We start from the raw sequence: 18,750 nt of genomic DNA, 5'->3' as shown, positions 1-18,750 counted from the left end.
ATCAGTTAATTTAATCTCCTCTGGTTTTATTTAAACTGTTTTTCCTGATTCACTCTCTTGCTTCTCCATCCAGAGCCCCTCCTCCCCCGTTTCCCCCCACCTTTGCCCCCTCCCCTCTGGTCCCACTCTTTCTTCTGTGTCTGCTTTGGGCTCTGCCCCTTTCTTCTTCCTTCTCACCCCTCTTCCCCAGTCTTTCCTCTGAGTCCTCCTCCTCCCTGCCTCCTCCCACTCTCTCCTCCCTCCTCCCTGGCCTCTGGCCTGGGCCTTTCGGTTCCTGGGTTAAGGGAGGATGAAGGGGCGTCTTGCACTGCGGTTGCTACAGTGTTTTCCTGGCTTCCACTCCCCCCCTCTTCTCTCTCTCCCCTCCTCACTCTCTCTCTGCCCCTTGCCTGATTGACATTTACAAATTACCCAGCTGAAAGTGTTCAATCCCTGACCCGCCTGTTTCTGTTCAGCAATGAGTGAGATTTGCAAGCATTTTGTCATATAATTACTGCAAATCCCTTGAAAATTTCCACAACAAGGCCAGATGAATGGTAATTTGGGGGCCTTCAGCCCCCAGTCACCTAGACAGAAGAAATCTGAGGCTAGAAATGCAAACCAGCCCCCATCCTTGGTATTTATTTATTTATTTATTTATTTGGAGGGTCAGGAGGGGCTCATTGGTCGTTTTCTTTATTTCCCCCAGAGATTTCTGGGGAAAACTTGAACGGTGCAGACACACACTTCTCCACCTTCGCCTCGTGCGCGTGCTGTAAAATATTTGGATTGGGAGATTTATTTGCCTTACACGAGTGTATTTGTGCTGATTTTATTGTATTGACTGGGTGCATTTTTTTTTTCTGCGTTCTACTACAGTTTTATTGTGTGCCAGTCGTGGGCATACATCACCCACATTGTTTTCCACAAAAATTACGTCCCGTTTTCACTGTGTCTCGATAGGACTTACTGCATTAGTACCTGAGTGCAGAGATTTGCTGCTGCTGTAGCTACCCTACCGCGTGGGGCCGCCCCGTCTGGGCAGCACCAGGCACAATGGGCCACAGATAAGGGAACCCGGGATTCTGTGGCCACCCCTGTGGTCCCCACTGTCTGATAGTCCTGGCCTGTAGACCTGGGGAGGGGGATGGACATGGAGGAGGGTACTGTCGTTGGCCATAGTGGAAAGGTCAGTGGTCCTGGAGAAGAAGGTGGAAGAGGCCACAGCTGAGCAGTAGGTTGAGGAGGACGTGGGGAGCTGTTAATTTGTCTGCTTCCTGCCAGCATTTGAGGACGTCTCTACACACAGGGATTCATCCCTGAGAAGCAGGCATGGGCCTTTCGCAGTCTCTCCTGGGGACTTATTAAGTATGATGGAAACCATGAATTTCACACTTACTATGGGCGGAGGGTTTGGTGGATAGCACAGTGTTCTCCCCATGTTACAGATGGGGAAACGGTGGCATGCAGACTTGGCCACTTGCTCTGGGTCACATCATTAGGGAGTGGTGGATGGGGATCAGAGCCCATGCCCCCCAGACCCCAGAACCTATGTTTTACCCCCTCAGGAGGAATAGGAGAAAGGAGGCAGGGAGTGAGGCTGGTGATTTAAGGCAGAAGAATTTAAACGTGGAAAGTCTCAGAAACCATCTCACGGCTGGGTGCGGTGGCTCACGCCTGTAATCCCAGCACTTTGGGAGGCTGAGGCAGGTGGATCACCTGAGGTCAGGAGTCTGAGACTAGCCTGGCCGACATGGTGAAACCCCGTCTCTACTAAAAATACAAAAAAATTTAGCTGGGTGTGGTGGCGCATGCCTGTAATTCTAGCTACTATGAGGCAGAGACAGGAGAATTGCTTGAACCTGGGAGGCAGAGGTTGCAGTGAGCTACTGCACTCCAGCCTGGGCAACAGAGCGAGATTGTGTCTCAAAAAAAAAAAAAAAAAAAGAAATTATCTCACTCACCTACCTGAAAGATGGGGAAACTGAAGCCCTGGAGAGGTCAGCAATTTGCCCAAAACCAAGCAGACTATGGATGGTCAAGTGAGTGACCCTTATTTTCCTTCTTCTCCTGGGGCCATTTATAGGGTTGGGGTCTGGCTTTCAGGTGTCTGGCCTGTGTGGCTACTCCCTGGTGTAAGTTTCTGTGAATGTGTGTGTGAAGTTGTGTGTGTGTGTGTGTGTGTGTGTGTGTGTATGTACGTGTACATGTCAGGCATGCGTGTGCCATGGCTGATTTGGTGAGTGAGATGAATCGCCTGACACAGGCCTGGGCCCCTGCCACCCCCAAAGGTGGTAGTGGACTTGGCCTATGGTCACCCCTCCGGGTTCTCTTGTCTGATGGGTCCTGAAGTCGCCTCTCCTGTGACCATGTTTTATGAAGGTCTGACCTGCTCCTAGGACTTGCAGAGCTGCCCTCCCATGTACAGGCCTTTGTCCCAGATGATCAGTGAGTCCACGGGAGACGCAGTGGATTGATTTAAATATCTCAGCCCTTCCCCCTCTCCACACTACTTTTTTTTTTTTTAAAGTCAAAGCTTATATAATTAAATTAAAAGAAAATGTGTCTAATAATAAACTGTATTTCCTCATGGTAAAGTCCCATTTTTGAGACGAGGTTGTAATATCATAGCTAGAGATGTTTTCCCTTGGGTATCAGCTGTCTCTTTCAGTTAATTGTTTCTATCATCGCATCAGGAGCGTGTAGGGGTGGGGAGGGGGTGCGGTCCTGCCTCCTGCCTGAGCAGCGCCGCCTCCAGGAGAGTCCTCCAGAAGGAAGCTGCTCCGTGTCAGAGGCTGGGTGTGTTTGAGGGTGTGGGGTCAGCCCCAGGCCCACGCGGCTCAGTGGCCTCCTGAGGGCAGCTCTGGACACAGGGACCCCTGCAGGTGTGGCCAGGGTGGCCTCTGCTCCTCAATCAACCCCACAGGCAGTAGCACGTGCCTGCCCTTCGGCACCCACATGCCTATGCCAGTGACCCACCCCCATGCTTGCACACACAGATAGCACAAAGCTGTAGGTGGACAAACTGCCACATGCAGACACCAACTCACTTGTGTGTGCAAAGGCATGCAGCCTTGTGCACATTGTAGGCACACTGCAGCACGTGGGGTGTTGCAAACTGATTTTTTTTTGGTTTTTTTTTGACAGTCTTGCTCTGTTGCCCAGGCTGGAGTGTAGTGGTGCGATCTCAGCTCCACGAAACTTCCACCTCCCAGGTTCAGGCCATCCTCCCACCTCAGCCCCCCGAGTAGCAGGGACTACAGGGGCATGCCACCACACCCAGTTAAATTTTGTATTTTTTGTAGAGACAGGCGTTCACCATGTTGCCCAGGCTAGTCTTGAACTCCTGGGCTCAAGCAATCTTCCCTCAGCCTCCCAAAGTGCTTGGATTACAGGCCTGAGCCACCGAGCCCAGCCACAGACTGATTTTATGTATGTATAAATACCATTCCTTCCCTCAAATTGAAGTCAGCCTGTGGCTCAGAGTCGAGACCAGGTTCCAGCCTTCTCCTACCAGCATAAATCTGTGTGACCTGAGACAACTCCACACACTCTTTAGGCTTCAGGTCTCTCTCTTGGTAGAAGCTCTGCTGGCCCCAGTCTCTCTGACCAGCCTGACTAATATGGTGAAAACTGGTTTTTACTAAAAACACACAAAAGGCCGGGCGTGGTGGCTCAAGCCTGTAATCCCAGCACTTTGGGAGGCCGAGGCGGGTGGATCACGAGGTCAAGAGATCGAGACCATCCTGGTCAACATGGTGAAACCCCGTCTCTACGAAAAATACAAAAAAATCAGCTGGGCATGGTGGCGCGTGCCTGTAATCCCAGCTACTCAGGAGGCCGAGGCAGGAGAATTGCCTGAACCCAGGAGGCGGAGGTTGCGGTGAGCCGAGATCGTGCCATTGCACTCCAGCCTGGGTAACAAGAGCAAAACTTCGTCTCAAAAACAACAACAACAACAACAACACACACACACACAAAGATGGCCGGGTGTGGTGGCTCGTGCCTGTAATTCTAGCTACGCGGGAGGCAGAGACAGGAGAATTGCTTGAACCCAGGAGGCAGAGGTTGCAGTGAGCTGAGATCACGCCACTGCACTCTAACCTGGGCGACAGTGAGACTGTGTTCCTTCCCTTCTCATGGTTATGGCTTGTTTCTCACTCAGGGTTTCTCAGAAGGAGGCATGAAGGGGACTTCTCCTTCTTCCTGACGTCTAGCCCCTGCTTTGTCTCCTGGCACTTAAGGTCCCCACGCTTCCTCTAACCACTTTCGGTCCCAGAGGCCTTTCCTCACCGTGCCACGTTCCCGCAGTGTCCAGAGGCCATCACAGTGCGGGCCACAGACATGGGAAGTCGGCCCCGTTGAGCCAGCCATGGCTCTGCCCTCTTCTCCGCAAGCCTGGAATCTGGGTTTGCATGGTGGGAAGCTTTAAGGTGTCTCCTCCGTGCCCTCTACAAATCCTAGACATCCTCTCCCTGCAGATCTGCATACGTAATGGCAGAGATGGCTCATCCCAGCCAAACTGCAACCATGAAGGTATGAGATCAGTAAAGCCCCAAGGGGTGGCAGAAAGAAACAAGAGGGAGGAGATGGGCAGCTGCCAAGGTGGCAGGGTCGATAGGAATGCTGGCATTCTTTTTTTTTTTTTTCCCTTTTTTATAGTTGGAGTCTTACTCTGTCACCCAGGCCGGAGAGCAGGGGTGAGATCTTGGCTCACTGCCACCTCTACCTCCTGGGTTCAAGCGATTCTCTTGCTTCAGCCTCCTGAGTAGCTGGGATTACAGGCACCTACCACCATGTCCAGCTAATTTTTGTATTTTTAGTAGAGACGGGGGTTTCATCATGTTGCCCGGGCTGGTCTTGAACTCCTGACCTCAGGAGATCTACCTGCCTTGGCCTCCCAAACTGCTGAGATTACAGGCATGAGCCACTGCACCCAGCCAGAATGCTGGCATTCTTAATCCCAAGACCATCTGTCCCCCAGGGTTAGGCTCCTGACTCCGTTTCCCCTGACAAAGCCAGAAATGGAAGTAGAAAGTTTTGAGACAGGTGTTTGTATCCTAGATAGATTTCCACAGCATCTCATTCTTTACTCCCCCTAAAATGAACACCCTCAATGGTGGAGGTAGGGAAAAAGGGGGAGCAGGGTGGTAACCAGGGCAACCCTCCTTTCTCTCCCTTATCCTGAGTTAATGCCACTGAAGAGCTCTCCAGGGCCAGCGAATCACCCACGTAATTATCCCGGGAGGTAATGGGCTTGGAGAGGTGGTGGGGGCGCTTCAGGGCAGAGGGGCACTCATGCCAAGGTATTTGTTGAGGCCTGAGGCTGGGGAACAGAGGGATCTCCCCCGTGGTGGGAAGCGGGCCAGGACAGGATGTGGGCGCTGGGCAGGTGTGGATCTCAGCTGTCAGCCTGGCATCCCAGGTCTGCTTTTCCTGCAGCGACACTGGAAGTCTGACTTGGGGGCTGGGGGAGGGGATGGAGGGCAGTCTGTGTGGCAGCTTTTCCTGGCTTGGAGTCCAATTTCTCTCAAGAATCCAACCGGAAGGCCAGTTTGTCTTTTATTGTCTGGTTGTGTGTGTGTGTATGTGTGTGTGTGTGTGTGTGTGTGTGATGTGTGATGTGTGTGGTGTTTGTGTGTGTGTGTGTGTGTGTGATGTGTGATGTGTGTGGTGTTTGTGTGTGTGTGGTGTGTGTGTGTGTGTGCGTGGTGTTTGTGTGTGGGGTGTGTGTGTGGTGCGAGTGTGGTGTGTGTAGGGTGTGTGTGGGGTATGTGTGTGGTATTTGTGTGTGTGTGGTGTGTGGTGTGTGGTGTGTGTGTCATGTTTGTATGTGGTGTGTGTGGGATGTGTATATGGTGTGTGTGTGTGTGTGTGGTGTGTGGTATTTGTTTGTGGGGGGTGTGTGTGTGGTGTGTGTGTGTGTTTCTTATGGGTTTTCTAGTTTGGGGAGAGGTAGTTCCAAACCAGGTACCTGAATTCAGGTTCTTCTCTCTCTTCCAACTTCAATTCTTTTCCTGGAGGACAGCGTGTGGAGGTGGGGTGTGGCGTCAGACACCCCCACTTCCTAGACACAGGAGGGAACTGCTATGGTGGCTTACAGTGGCCAGCGCACCCCACAACTGTTCATTTCCTCTATTTTCTACACAGAGGCTGGAGAGAGCATGAGTGTGTGTCGAGAGAGACGGACAGACACACACACACAGACACAGAGAGGTGGGGAGGGGTTAGGCTGGAGGGGCCTTTGCAGAGTGGGGAGGGGGCGATCTTTGAGGATGAAGCTAACTTCCGGGAGTAGAATCCCAGGTTACGAGGCAAGCCGGGGAGAGGGGTCCAATGGCTGGTCTACGTCATCAGTGTCTAGATGCTTCTCTGCCTCCTCCTGCCATCCCACTGCAGCTCCAGCACACATTTGCATTTAAATAGAGATTTTTTTTTTTTTTTAATGAGAAGGACCCAAGGGAGCCCCCAGACTATTAAGTTTCCTTCTGGGGGCTGTGCGGAGCCTTCTTCGTGTGCCCCTCCACTCCAACCTCCACCCGTCGTCCCCCAACTGTCATATTATTCTGCGGCCATATATTCTGAGGGCCAGATGAGGCCCTGGCTCTGACGATCTGAGGGCACTTGTGGGGACAATGGGGCCAGTGCTCCTGGGAAGACTGAGAGTGTGCCGCCCTCGACCCTCTTTGTCTGCTGCGGACCCACCTTCAACTCCTTTAGCCCTGGGCTGGTGGCTGTTGCGGCTCCAGGCTGCCGGCGACGGTGGCAGAATCCGTGTTATCTCATCACATTTGGGCAGTGTGTTAATTAAGAGGTGGGAGACCCTGTTCGAGTCTTGGCTCTGCTATCCCAAGGCTGTGCAACCTTGGGCAAGTTGCTTTACCTCCCTGAACCACGACTGTCTCATCTGTGGAATGGGGTCATGACAGAATCCTCCCCATGGATGGGTGAGAGGTTGAGGGAGATAACATGGCAAGGTGCTTAGCAGAGTGCCTGGCACACCGTATGCCCTCGGTAACCAAATTGAGAAGATTGGATAGAGCGAGGTTTGTTTCTTTCTTTCTCTTTTTTTGAAACAAAGTCTCTCTCTGTCACCCAGGCTGGAGTGCAGTGGCGCAATCTCGGCTCACGGCAACCTCCGCCCTCCCGGTTAAGCTATTCTCCTGCCTCAGCCTCTGGAGTAGCTGGGACTACAGACACATGCCACCATGCCCAGCTGACTTTTTATTTTTATTTTTAGTAGAGATGGGGTTTCACCATGTTGGCCAGAATGGTCTTGATCTTTTGACCTCATGGTCTGCCCGCCTTGGCCTCCCAAAGTGCTGGGATTACAGGCGTGAGCCACCTCACCCGGCTAGAGCGAGATTTCAAGAAAAGCGTCCTGCAGCCTTAGTTATAAGCCATGAGGCTTTCCCATCTATGGCTTGACCTTTCCTCCTCTGTCAGTTGGAGATTCTGAGTTAGAACTCACCTCGGACTGGGCTCGGTGGCTCACGCCTGTAATCCCAGCACTTTGGGAGGCTGAGGCTGGTGGATCATGAGGCCAGGAGACTGAGACCATCCTGGCCATGTGGAAACCTCATCTCTACTAAAATACAAAAAAAAAAAAAAAAAAAAAATTAACCGGGCATGGTGGGATGTGCCTGCAGTCCTGGCTACTCAGGAGGCTGAGGCAGGAGAATCACTTGAATCCAGGAGATGGAGGCTGCAGTGAGCCAAGATCGTGCCACTGCCCTCCAGCCTGGCGAAAGAGCAAGACTGCATCTCTGGAAAAAAAGAGAGAGAGAGAGAGAGAGAGAGAGAGAACTCACTTCAAAGGGTTTTTGTGAGCATCAAATGGTTCAGCCAGGGCTCAGCATCCCTAGCGCACGATCGGTGTTCAGGAAATGTTAGTTCTTCTCTCCTCCTTCCATAGGGAGAGCGGGACAGAAAAATGTCCCAGGGGCTTGGAGAATGTTTGAGAGGACTGGGGCCAGGGAGGGTGCCCAAGGAAGCTCAGTGGGAGAGGGTATGGGTTGGTCCTAGTACTACCAGCCCCGGATGGGTGAAGACACGACATTGTGTGTGTTGGGGAGGTCATGGGAGATGAGGGAGTCAGCACACCCATGGCTGATGGCCGAGAAGTCTGGGAGGGAAATTGAAGGAGAAAAGGTCAGCTCAGGTGGTCCCCCGACCCGCCTCTCCCCCCAGCTCCTCATCACTGATTCTGGGAGAAGGAAATGAGACGTGACAGGTCCCTGGCCACCTGGGATAGGCTGAGAATGGAGACAGGATGGGCATGGGAGGGGTGTGTGTGTGTGTGTGTGTGTGTGAGAGAGAGAGAGAGAGAGAGAGAGAGAGGAGAGAGAAGTAGGGAAGAAGGGAGAGAGACCTGTTATTCCTGATTCACCTGCTCCACCACCCCCTGCCCTGGGGCCCAGATTAGTCCTGGCATCTCAACTAGCAGAGTGCCAGTGACAAGCTCTTCCTATGGTTTAATTTCTCTCTCCCTCCTGCTTCACATCTTTCTCTTCTTTCCCTTTCTCTTTTCTTCTCTCTTTTTTTCTCTTCTTCCTTCTTTTCTGTTTTAGTTTCTATTTCCTTTCCTCTCTTTCTCTTCTGTTCTTTTCTTTTTTCTTTTTCTTTTTTCTTTCTTTTGGGGCAGGGTCTTTCTCTGTTGCCCGGGCTGGAGTGCAGTGGCACGATCTCGGCTCACTGCAGCCTTGACCTCCTGGGCTCAAGTGATTCTCCCACATCAGCCTCCTGAGTAGCTGGGACTACAGGTGCATGCCACCATGCCTGGCTAATTTTTAAGTCCGTGGTAGACAGTATTTTGCTATGTTGCCCAGGGTGGTCTTGAATTTCTGGGCTCAAGTAATCCTCCCACTTTGGCCTCCCAAAGTCCTGGGATTACAGGTGTGAGCCATCGCACTAGCCCTGTTTTATTTTTATTTTTATTTAATTTTTTTTGAGGCAGTGTCTTGCTTTGTCGTCAGGCTGGAGTGCAGTGGCTCAATCTCGGCTCACTGCAACCTCCGCCTCCTGGGTTCAAGCGATTCTTCTGCCTCAGCCTCCCGAGTAGCTGGGACCACAGGCGTGCGCCACCACGCCTGGCTAATTTTTGTATTTTTAGTAGAGACGGGGTTTCACCATGTCGGCCAGGATGGTCTTGATCTCTTGACCTCGTGATCCACCTGCCTTGGCCTCCCAAAGTGCGGGGATTACAGGAGTGAGCCACCGCGCCCGGCTATTTTTTATTTTTAAGGAAATACTGTCTTACAGACAGACTTCAAGAGCCTCCCCCACCTGCCCCCAGGGCTTAGCTAGCTCCTATGGCACCTCTGTGAGAATAAGGACAAGGCGACCCCTCTGGAAGGACCTTGCCCTGTGGGACAGGGTGTGGCTGGTTGATGGTGCTTTTTATGAACTATTAAAGGCATCGTTCCTTCTGGTGGGCTAGCCTCATACCAGGACATGAGTTAGCTAGTGGAGCAAAGGCTGGACTTTAGCCCTGGCTTTCCTCCTTGTGCAGTGGGCACCCTGCACACCCATACAGGGCAGTCCTTCACCCCTTTTCCCTCTTCTTCCTCATACTGAGGGGCCATTCTATACTGAAGCCGTTGTGTATCCCTCACATCCACATGTGTATATTTCCCACTTTTCTCCCCTCCCTTTTCAGTTCCTTTCCCTTCTTTCTCCTCCCGTTCCCAGCACTCGTGGTAACAAGCCTTACACACCAGGCTCTTTGCATGCCTTTGTATGTCTTTGTGTAACAGGCTTAGAATGTGTGTGTGTGCATTATCATTGCTACATGGGATGGGTGTTCTGGGGCATTCTTTCAGGGATTGGCATATAATAGGTGCTCAAGATTGTGTGACTGGGTTGTGCGTCTATTTGCGTCTCTCCGTGCATCTTGGCACTCTGGCACTTCCCAGCCATTCCCTCCCCAGAGCTTAGAAGGGAGAGGGAATTAGAAGGGAACCCCACAGGTTACGGAGGGCTCGTCTCCTCAGTCTCCACTGGTCTCCTCTCAGCCCATGGTTCCTTCACCATGATACTCAGTCTTCCATGGAGCCCTGAAAAGGGCAAATCGAGGGCCCACCCTTGCTCTGCCCTGCCCCACGGGCCTGGACGTAGGGCCCCCTCTGCTTCCCTCTCCAGGCCTCCTAAGGCTTCCAAACCAGAGCTGGTAGGGGAGCCGGCGGTGGGAGGGAGGGGCGGAAGGAGGAGAGGGAGCCTGAGGAAGCTGGGCAGGGGCTGGCGGCCCCTGGGACCCCTTTCTACAAGGACAGAGGCGGCACCAGCTGCTCCACAGAAGAAATATTCCCCAAAGTCAGAGTGGTCGTCTCGTATTTTAAGTGGCCCTTATTTATCACCGTCCTCCTGGGCTCCCTATCGCTGCAAATGATGATAAAAGACAGTGGTGACGGGGGTGCGGGGGCTGCTCCCAGCTGGCCCTGCCGCACCAGGGGAGGCGCAGGCACACAGCAACACGGGTACAGCGACACGCACGCAAATGCACCAACACACAGGCACGATGACATGCACACACAGACACAGACACAGACATGCAGTACATCCTAACAGCCGCACATACTCATAGTGACATACACACACACAGTACCATCTATGCCACAGATACACACACACACACACACAGAGTGACATGCACACACAGACACAGACAGACAGACATGCAGTACATCCTAACAGCCGCACATACACATAGTGACATACACACACACAGTACCATCTATGCCACAGATACACACACACACACACACAGAGTGACATGCACACACAGACACAGACAGACAGACATGCAGTACATCGTAACAGCCGCACATACACATAGTGACATACACACACACAGCACCATCTATGCCACAGATACACACACACACACACAGAGTGACATGCACACACAGACACAGACAGACATGCAGTACATCCTAACAGCCGCACATACACATAGTGACATACACACACACAGTACCATCTATGCCACAGACACACACACACACACACACAGAGTGACATGCACACACAGACACAGACACAGACATGCAGTACATCCTAACAGCCGCACATACACATAGTGACATACACACACACAGCACCATCTATGCCACAGATACACACACACAGAGTGACATGCACACACAGACACAGACAGACATGCAGTACATCCTAACAGCCGCACATACACATAGTGACATACACACAGTACCATCTATGCCACAGACACACACACACACACACAGAGTGACATGCACACACAGACGCAGACACAGACATGCAGTACGTCCGTGCCAACAGCCCCCCCCAAAGTGACATGCACACACATGCAGACACAGACATGCAGTACATCCTAACAGCTGCACATACACATAGTGACATACACACACACACAGTACCATCCATGCCAACAGCCACACACACACAGTGACATGCACACACAGATGCAGACACAGACATGCAGTATCATCCATGCCAACAGCCACACACACATACACACATACACATACAGTGACATGCACACGCAGACGCAGATCCAGACACGCAGTACTATCCATGCCAACAGCCACACACATACACACACAGACTCAGCTGCAACAGTGACATGTCCACAAGTGCTAAACATACTTGATGCTGGGTGACACAGCTGTGAACATACACAGAGCCTGATACAGCTGCAGGGACAAATTCACTTGCACCCACCTATACCAATACGCATGTATAGTGATAGACACAGACACATATTGGCACACACATGACAAGTGTGTCACTCACCAAAACAAGCATGCACTCACCCCAGGCACTCACCCCAGGCACTCACACCTCAGTGTACAATACCCACTCCTTGAGCCCACTGTGCTGATGTATCCACCATTTTCAGGGTGACTCTACGTGTCTGCCTCAGATGACCACTGTCTCTATGTGGCATCCAGCTCTTAAGTGTGTACTCTACTGCAGCCAAACCTAGCCAAACACATGGATGTGCAAATGCATTCATAGTCCAACCAAAAACAAAGAACATCAAACTTCACCTCTCACCATCCACGGAAATTAACTCCAAATGGATCACAGACCCAAATGCCAGATGTAAAACAATACAACTTCTCAAAGAAAATACAGGGAGGATTTTTGGGATCTTGAGGTAGGCAGAGATTTCTTGGGTAGAACATAGTCATAGGCCGGAATTGCGTATCATTGAGCACAAGCTCTGAAATCAAAAAACCTCTGATTCCTGTCTTATTATATAACTGGCTGCATGACCTTGGGTAACTGACTTGCTTTCTCTGAGCTCATATGCCTTCTTGTACAATGAAGGTATAATACTACCTACCTCTCCGGCTGCCTGTAAAGTCCAGAGAACGAATGCATGTGAAATAGTCTTTATTTTTTATTTTTATTGTTTTTGAGACAGGTTCTCGCTCTGTCACCCAGGCTGGAGTTCAGTGGTGCAAACTCACTGCAACCTCTGCTTCCCAGGCTCAAGATGTCCTCCCATCTCAGCCTCCTGAGAAGCTGGAACTATAGGCATGTGCCACCATGCTCAGCTAATGTTTTAATTTTTTTCTTTTTTGGTAGAGATGAGTTCTCATTATATTGCTCATGCTGGGCTCATGTGATCCTTCTGCTTTGGCCTCTCAAAGTGCTGGTATTACAGGTGTGAGTACTGGTGACTGGCCCGAAATACCCTTTGAAAGTTGTGATGTACTGTACGAAGTTTGGCTAAGTAGAAAAAAAAGTTTTGTGTATTTTAATTATTCACACACACCTAGGCATACCTCTTAAATAAGCAGTCTATAACCCACACACCTATCTGCCTGCTCACTCAGGGGAGCTGGGGTTGGGGTGTCACCCTGACCTTCCCGTTGTCCAGGGAAGTCTCCCACCCTAATCCCACACCCTTTTCCACACCCAGCTGCCAATCAGCCTCACTCCCCAGCCCCAGCCTGTTAGTACGGCTCCCTGGGGGAATCTATTTTTTAAAGGTTATTAGCAGATTATTGGTTCTTTATCAACCTCAGGCCCCAATCTCCAATCTCCCAATGAAGCTATTGTCGCCTAATATGATGTACTTGATAATCTTGGCATGAAGGTGGTGGAGGGCCTGGCGGGGTGAGGGCAGCTGGGAGGAGGGAAGGGTTAACAGCACCGCCCCAGCCCCCACCCTCTCAGTCTTCAAATAGCTGAACTACTGTATGTTGTAGTTTTCAACTGCAAATCATCTTTAATAGCAGACATCACGGGATGGCTCATTACATTAAGCTATTTTTCATGCTATCTCCTGTAATATCCTCTAATCCAATGCGTTTCAAATCACCTCGGGCTAAAATAAGAGACATAGCGATGTAATAGCCTAGTGTATTAGTGGGTTAATTGCCCTGTTGTACTCTTTCTAGTAGCTATCTCTGGAATGACTTCTATATTAATTGTAAATTGCTTAATACATTTAACTCCTTGCCACTGCCCTATCCCCTAACGAAGGAGGCCACTACCCAGTTGCTTGTGTGTGTGCGTGTCTTTGGTGGGCACTCCTTTCCAACTCTGGTTCCCCTCTGTCTTCTTGGCCCATGCTGGAGGAGCAGGTTTGACGTATACTTCTCTAATAAGGGGAAGGGAATGAGATATGCGTTTATTGAACACCTATTATATGCCAGGCCCTGGGCTAGGCCTATTCACCAAATGCTGTCTCACCGGCACCTTGAAGACGCTGAGTAGTGGCAGCATTCAACCTAGAGGTCATGCAACTTGTTCAAGGTCACCGAGCGATGATTTGATGAAGCTGTGGTTATACCCAGATCGGAGGGCTCCTAGAACCACAGTGGCTGAGCGTGGATCAGGACCCTGGGGTTTTGGACATTAGGTCAGATGTGGTCAGCAGGGTCTTGGGGCAGTTCCTAGTCTGCCAGGAAGAGACACAGCCCTTGGCCTGTGGGAGTCCCCAGTCTGTCGGGAGAGACACAAGCCCCACACTAGGGGAGTTCCCAGTCTGATGAGGGAGCTCCAGCCTCTAACCTGGGGAGCCCCTAGTCTGATGTAAAGAGAGATCCTTTGCCAAGGGGAAGCTCAGCAAATGGGGGACATAGCTCCTGTTCCGGAAGCACCCACCCTGATGGGAGGGATCCAACCTTTGCTCTAGAGAGTCTCTGGTCTGATGAGGAAAACGTCACTTCTGTCCTGGAGGAACCCTCAGTCAGATGGGGGAAGACACCGATCCACACAGAGAAAATGGAAATGAGGTGCAAATGCATGAGAGGCAGGCAGAGCGAGTGCACATGGCAGACAGTGAGCTCGGAGCATGAGGCCGGAATCGGCCCCTCAGGCCGCAGGGCCAGACAGGGGTCCCTCCCTGTTGGTTGCCTCTCTCCCTTCCTAGGTGTGTGGTCTCTGCACTTCCCCGAGGCTGCCCCTCTCCCAGCCTGCAGAGGGAAGCCCAAGCCAGGGCCAGGGCAGAGGTAGAGACCTCCTCCTCTTGCTGCTGATAGCCCCCAGCTGGCTTCCCCTTTTCCACAGAAGCCTCCAGTGGCCTGTGAAACTGGAGCCTGGGGCCTCTCCTACTCTGGACAGATGACAAGTCGGGGATAGGAAGGAGAGACATCAGGGAGAGAGAAGGAGCCGAAGGATGAGTATAGGGCCTGATGAAAGGGTGTCAAAGTTACAGGTCACAGGCACTGGCGAGTGTTTACCTTCTACACAGTAGCACTTCCCATACGTACACAGGTATACACACACTTGTGCACACACGTGCATACACACAGATGCACGTACACACGTGTGGGCACACTGGGGCACACACAGGCATACTGTACAAGCACGTGCACACACAGGTACACACCCATGCACACACGCATGCATGTATACACACAGGTACGCATGCACATGCACGCACACGCACGCACACACGTACGCAAGCACCCTCACAACGCACTCACGTATACACACGCACGCACACACGTACACGCATGCGCACACACACGCACGCACAGGCGCGCGCACACATGATGCATTCACAGGATTGGAAACGTTCCTGAACCGCTTTCTCGGGGCGTCTAGCTGGGCAGAGGGACCCAAGTTCAAAGTCGCCTCACGGAGCCTTCCTCCCTCAGGGGCGGTCCCGACTGGCCTCAGCCTGGGACAGAAGCGGGCCTCCGAGGCGCTCGGTGAGTCTGCGCCGGGGCCGTGGCCTCCTTGCTCCCTGAGCTAAGTCCTTGGGCCAAACAGCAAGAAAGAAGGAAGAAGGAAAGGGCAGGAGAGGGAAGGGACGCGGGGGCGGACGGAGGGCGCAGCGGGGCGGCTCGCGGAGCCGGCCTGGCTCGGGGTGGGGGCTCGGCCGGAGTCCCCGCGGCGGCAGGCTCGGGAGCAACCTTGAGCGCGGCCGCGGAGACAGTGATTTAGGTGCCGGCACCGGAGCGTGAAGGTAAATGGCCACATTTCACCATCGGGTGGTGCGCTGGCGGCGGCCGCCCTGGCCCTTCCCCCAAGGCCCTGGGCTGGTGGGGGCGGGAGTTCTGAGGCTCCTCTCGGACCGGACGGCTCCGAGGCCCGCCAGGGAGGGCGGCGCCCTCCCCGTTCCCCGTCTCCTCCCAGAGGGAAGCTGAGAAGCAACTGCTTAAAGCCTTTGGCACTTGAGGGCGCCACCTTCTCTCAGGAGTGGGTGGGCGGTGGCACCTCGTGGGTGCTAGTCCAGGCTCAGGGAGCTCCCCCAGGCCGCCACCTCTACTCATCACGGGGGTCCAGCGAGGGAGGAGGGGCCCGCCTCATCCCCACAGTGCAGATTGGGAGCTCAGGCCCAGGAGCTCAAGGGACTGCGGAAGGCCGCAGGGCTGGAAGGGATGGAGGAGGCTGGGGACCCAGGCCCGAGCTTCCTATGCTCTCTTCCCTCTAAGAGGTTTGGAGTGGGGTGAGGTGGGGGTGCTTGTGGGTATGAAATGTTGGCATCTGGCAGACCTCACTACTTTTGTGTGCGTAAGTCCTGATTATAAAATGATACAATGGCCAGGCATGGTGGCTTATGCCTGTAAATCCAGCACTTTGGGAGGCTGAGGCAGGAGGATTGCCTGAGCCCAGGAGGTGGAGGCTACAGTGAGCCGTGTGATCATGCCACTGCATTCTAGCGTGGGCAACAGAATGAGGCCCTGTTTCAAAAAAAAAAAAAGAAAACAAAAACAAAAAACATGTTCTTTACATTAAAAACAATACAGAAATGTATTTGTATTTGGGACAAAGGTTTCTTCCAGAAGATCCTGCCCCTCCCACCAGGTGCTCAGCCCCTGGACCCCTCCCATTCTAGGTAAAGCAGATGTGAGTAGAATGCTGGGATCAGATGCTGTGTGGCTGATAAAGAGAGGGAAAAAGAAAGAAAGCCATGCCAGGGCACGCAAACGTTGCTGTGCAGGGGCAGAGCATGGCACGATAGCCCCAGCCCATCATTTTCCAGGCTGCAGCAGGGTGGCAGAGCAAGGCAGGGAAGAGGGGCCTAGGGCACAAAGTCCTGGCCAGGGAAGCCTCCAACCAATGCCAGTCTACACAGAGGCCTGGAGCAGGTGGAAGGGAAATCGTGCCTGGCTCCATTGGGGCATCTGTGGTCACTGTTATTCATAATGGCTGCTTTTTATTAGAAACCTACTGTGTGGGTGGTATACCTCTGATCATGCCAGCAGCCCTACGAAGTATGTATTGTCCCTATTTTATGGATAGGAACACTGCGACCAGGCCCCTGGCTGGGATTGGACCCTGGTTCCACTGCCCCTCAAGAGATTCTTCTTTCTGCAGCCACTGCCTTTCCACTCCACTGTCTGTGTCCTGAGGGAGAAAAGGGGTCTGCCAAGACCTGGGGGAGCCTGCCTGGAGTTTGGTGGTGAAGGCGACCGGCCTTTACCTCCCCAGTGTGGTTTTCCTGGGATCATTCTCCTGAAGAGTGTGGCTGGGACTCTGCTCAGGGAAGTAGGTGGTGGGTGAGGTAAGTGGTGATCTAAGTTCTCAGCTGGCCTTCGAGTTTCAGGGGTTTTGTGGGCCCCTGGCTCAGCGTTACCCCCAAACATGGGCAGAGAGGAGTCAAAGGCAGACAGAGGAGGGTCACTTTGTGGGCGGTGACCTGAAGGTTCCTGGATTCTGAGGGTCCCAGAGGAGGGTGTATGGGGTGGGGAACAGGTCATGCTTGTGTTCTAAAGAACTCTTGACTGGGCCAGAGAAACTAAGTGGGTGTGGGAGGCAGGTGTAGAGTCTCCCTTCCCCAGGACAGAGCCCCTGCGTGGAAGCCAAACAGGCCACGGGGCCCAGGTGCCTAACAGGCTGAGGTGGGACGGAAAGCCTGAGTTCCTCACTTCTGATAGCTGACATTTATGGAATACCTACTATATGCTCCAACTGTGCTAAATCTTCTCTTAGTGCTGACAGCTACCATATCCAGTAGGAACTCTTATTTTTAAAAATAAAATAAATTTTTAAAATTTATTTTATTTTTGAGATGGAGTTTCACTCCGTCGCCAGGCTGGAGTGCAGTGGCACGGTCTTGGCTCACTGCAACCTCCGTCTCCCGGGACAAGCAATTCTCCTGTCTCAGCCTCCCAAGTGGCTGGGACTACAGGCCTGTCCCACCACACCCAGCTAATTTTTGTATTTTTAGTAGAGACAGGGTTTCACAGTGTGGGCCAGGATGGCCTCAATCTCTTGACCTCGTGATCTGCCCACCTCAGCCTCCCAAATGCTGGGATTACAGGCATGAGCCACTGTGCCCAGATGTAGGAACTCTTATTAACCCCATTTGACAGATGAGTAAACAGAGGTGTAGGCTCCCATCAACTGAGACTCTCCCAGGCCTGCTTCTTCCCACCTGGGTCAGGAGGACACAGTGTTTGGGGAGGGGGCTCCAGTCCTTTTAATCTCAGCACAGGGCCTGGCGCCTGGAAGTCTTCAGCAGATGGCAGTTCTTGTCATTATTCTTGACTTACAGTGGGTAGAGCTTCAGGCTGGGGCCACCTTGCCTTTCAACCTGTTGTCTCTGCGCTTGGCTCTGAGAGCCAGGGGTCCTGTCTCCTTACCTGGGAACCTCAGGGCACACCTCCCTCCCATCTTCTTCCAGATCTTTCTCCCTCCATCCTGGCCCTTGATCTTGGAAATATGCCTGTAGGGGCACTTGTGTGTATATGAACATGATCGAGGAGTGGGTGACTTCAGAGATGTCTCATTCTGTGATGAAGGCCCCACAGAGAGCAGGAAAGGGTCTCCTAGGAAACCCCTCCCAGGACAGGCTCTGATCCTAGGTCAGGGATCTCTCCACCCCACCCTTTCTGAGCTGGGACTATCACATGAATAGAGGTGGATAGAGATGCAAACCTCTTTTCCCTTCATCTGTCTTCACAATGGTGATGAGACCAGGGGAATATCCTCTTTCTGGGTCCTCAGTGCTCTACTGCCCCGTTTCTTAGAGTCATTGGTTCATCCAGTGCCACCCTTGGCAAGGATCTCAGATTCCAGCTGTTCTGACCCCATCTTCTGATAGATAAGGAAAGGGAGGCAAGGAGAAGGGGAGTGACTTGCACAAGGTCACACAGTCAGTTGGTGGCCGGCCTACAGTCTCCCGATGATGCTGGGGAAGGCAGCCAGATGAGCATCTCGTAGAGCTCCCATGAGACGGGGGGCCCTGAGAAGTGAGGGCTCTCTCCTCCCTCCTCTTTCCTGGGGTGTTGTCAGCTTGAGGCACTGGCCACCCCCTCCCCATCCCCACACACCAGGCGGAATTGTCTTAATGCAGCAAATTGTTCATACACATGTAAGCAA

General features: G+C 52.5%; 1 long non-coding RNA gene across 1 annotated transcript in view; it reads left to right on the top strand.

Moving 5' to 3' along the window:
* Nucleotides 1-10,349: 10,349 nt before the first annotated feature.
* LOC141581773 (uncharacterized) overlaps nucleotides 10,350-18,750 on the top strand; it is a 209,039-nt gene continuing 200,638 nt past the window's right edge. The window contains exon 1 of the long non-coding RNA XR_012514503.1: nucleotides 10,350-15,131. This is a non-coding gene — a long non-coding RNA (uncharacterized LOC141581773). The remainder of the gene's footprint in view (nucleotides 15,132-18,750) is intronic.

The sequence above is a fragment of the Saimiri boliviensis genome, chromosome 17 (genome assembly GCF_048565385.1).
Source record: "Saimiri boliviensis isolate mSaiBol1 chromosome 17, mSaiBol1.pri, whole genome shotgun sequence".
Lineage (NCBI taxonomy): Eukaryota > Metazoa > Chordata > Mammalia > Primates > Cebidae > Saimiri > Saimiri boliviensis.
The sequence above is the reverse complement of the archived record's forward strand: the minus strand, read 5'-3'. Positions and strand labels throughout refer to the sequence as shown.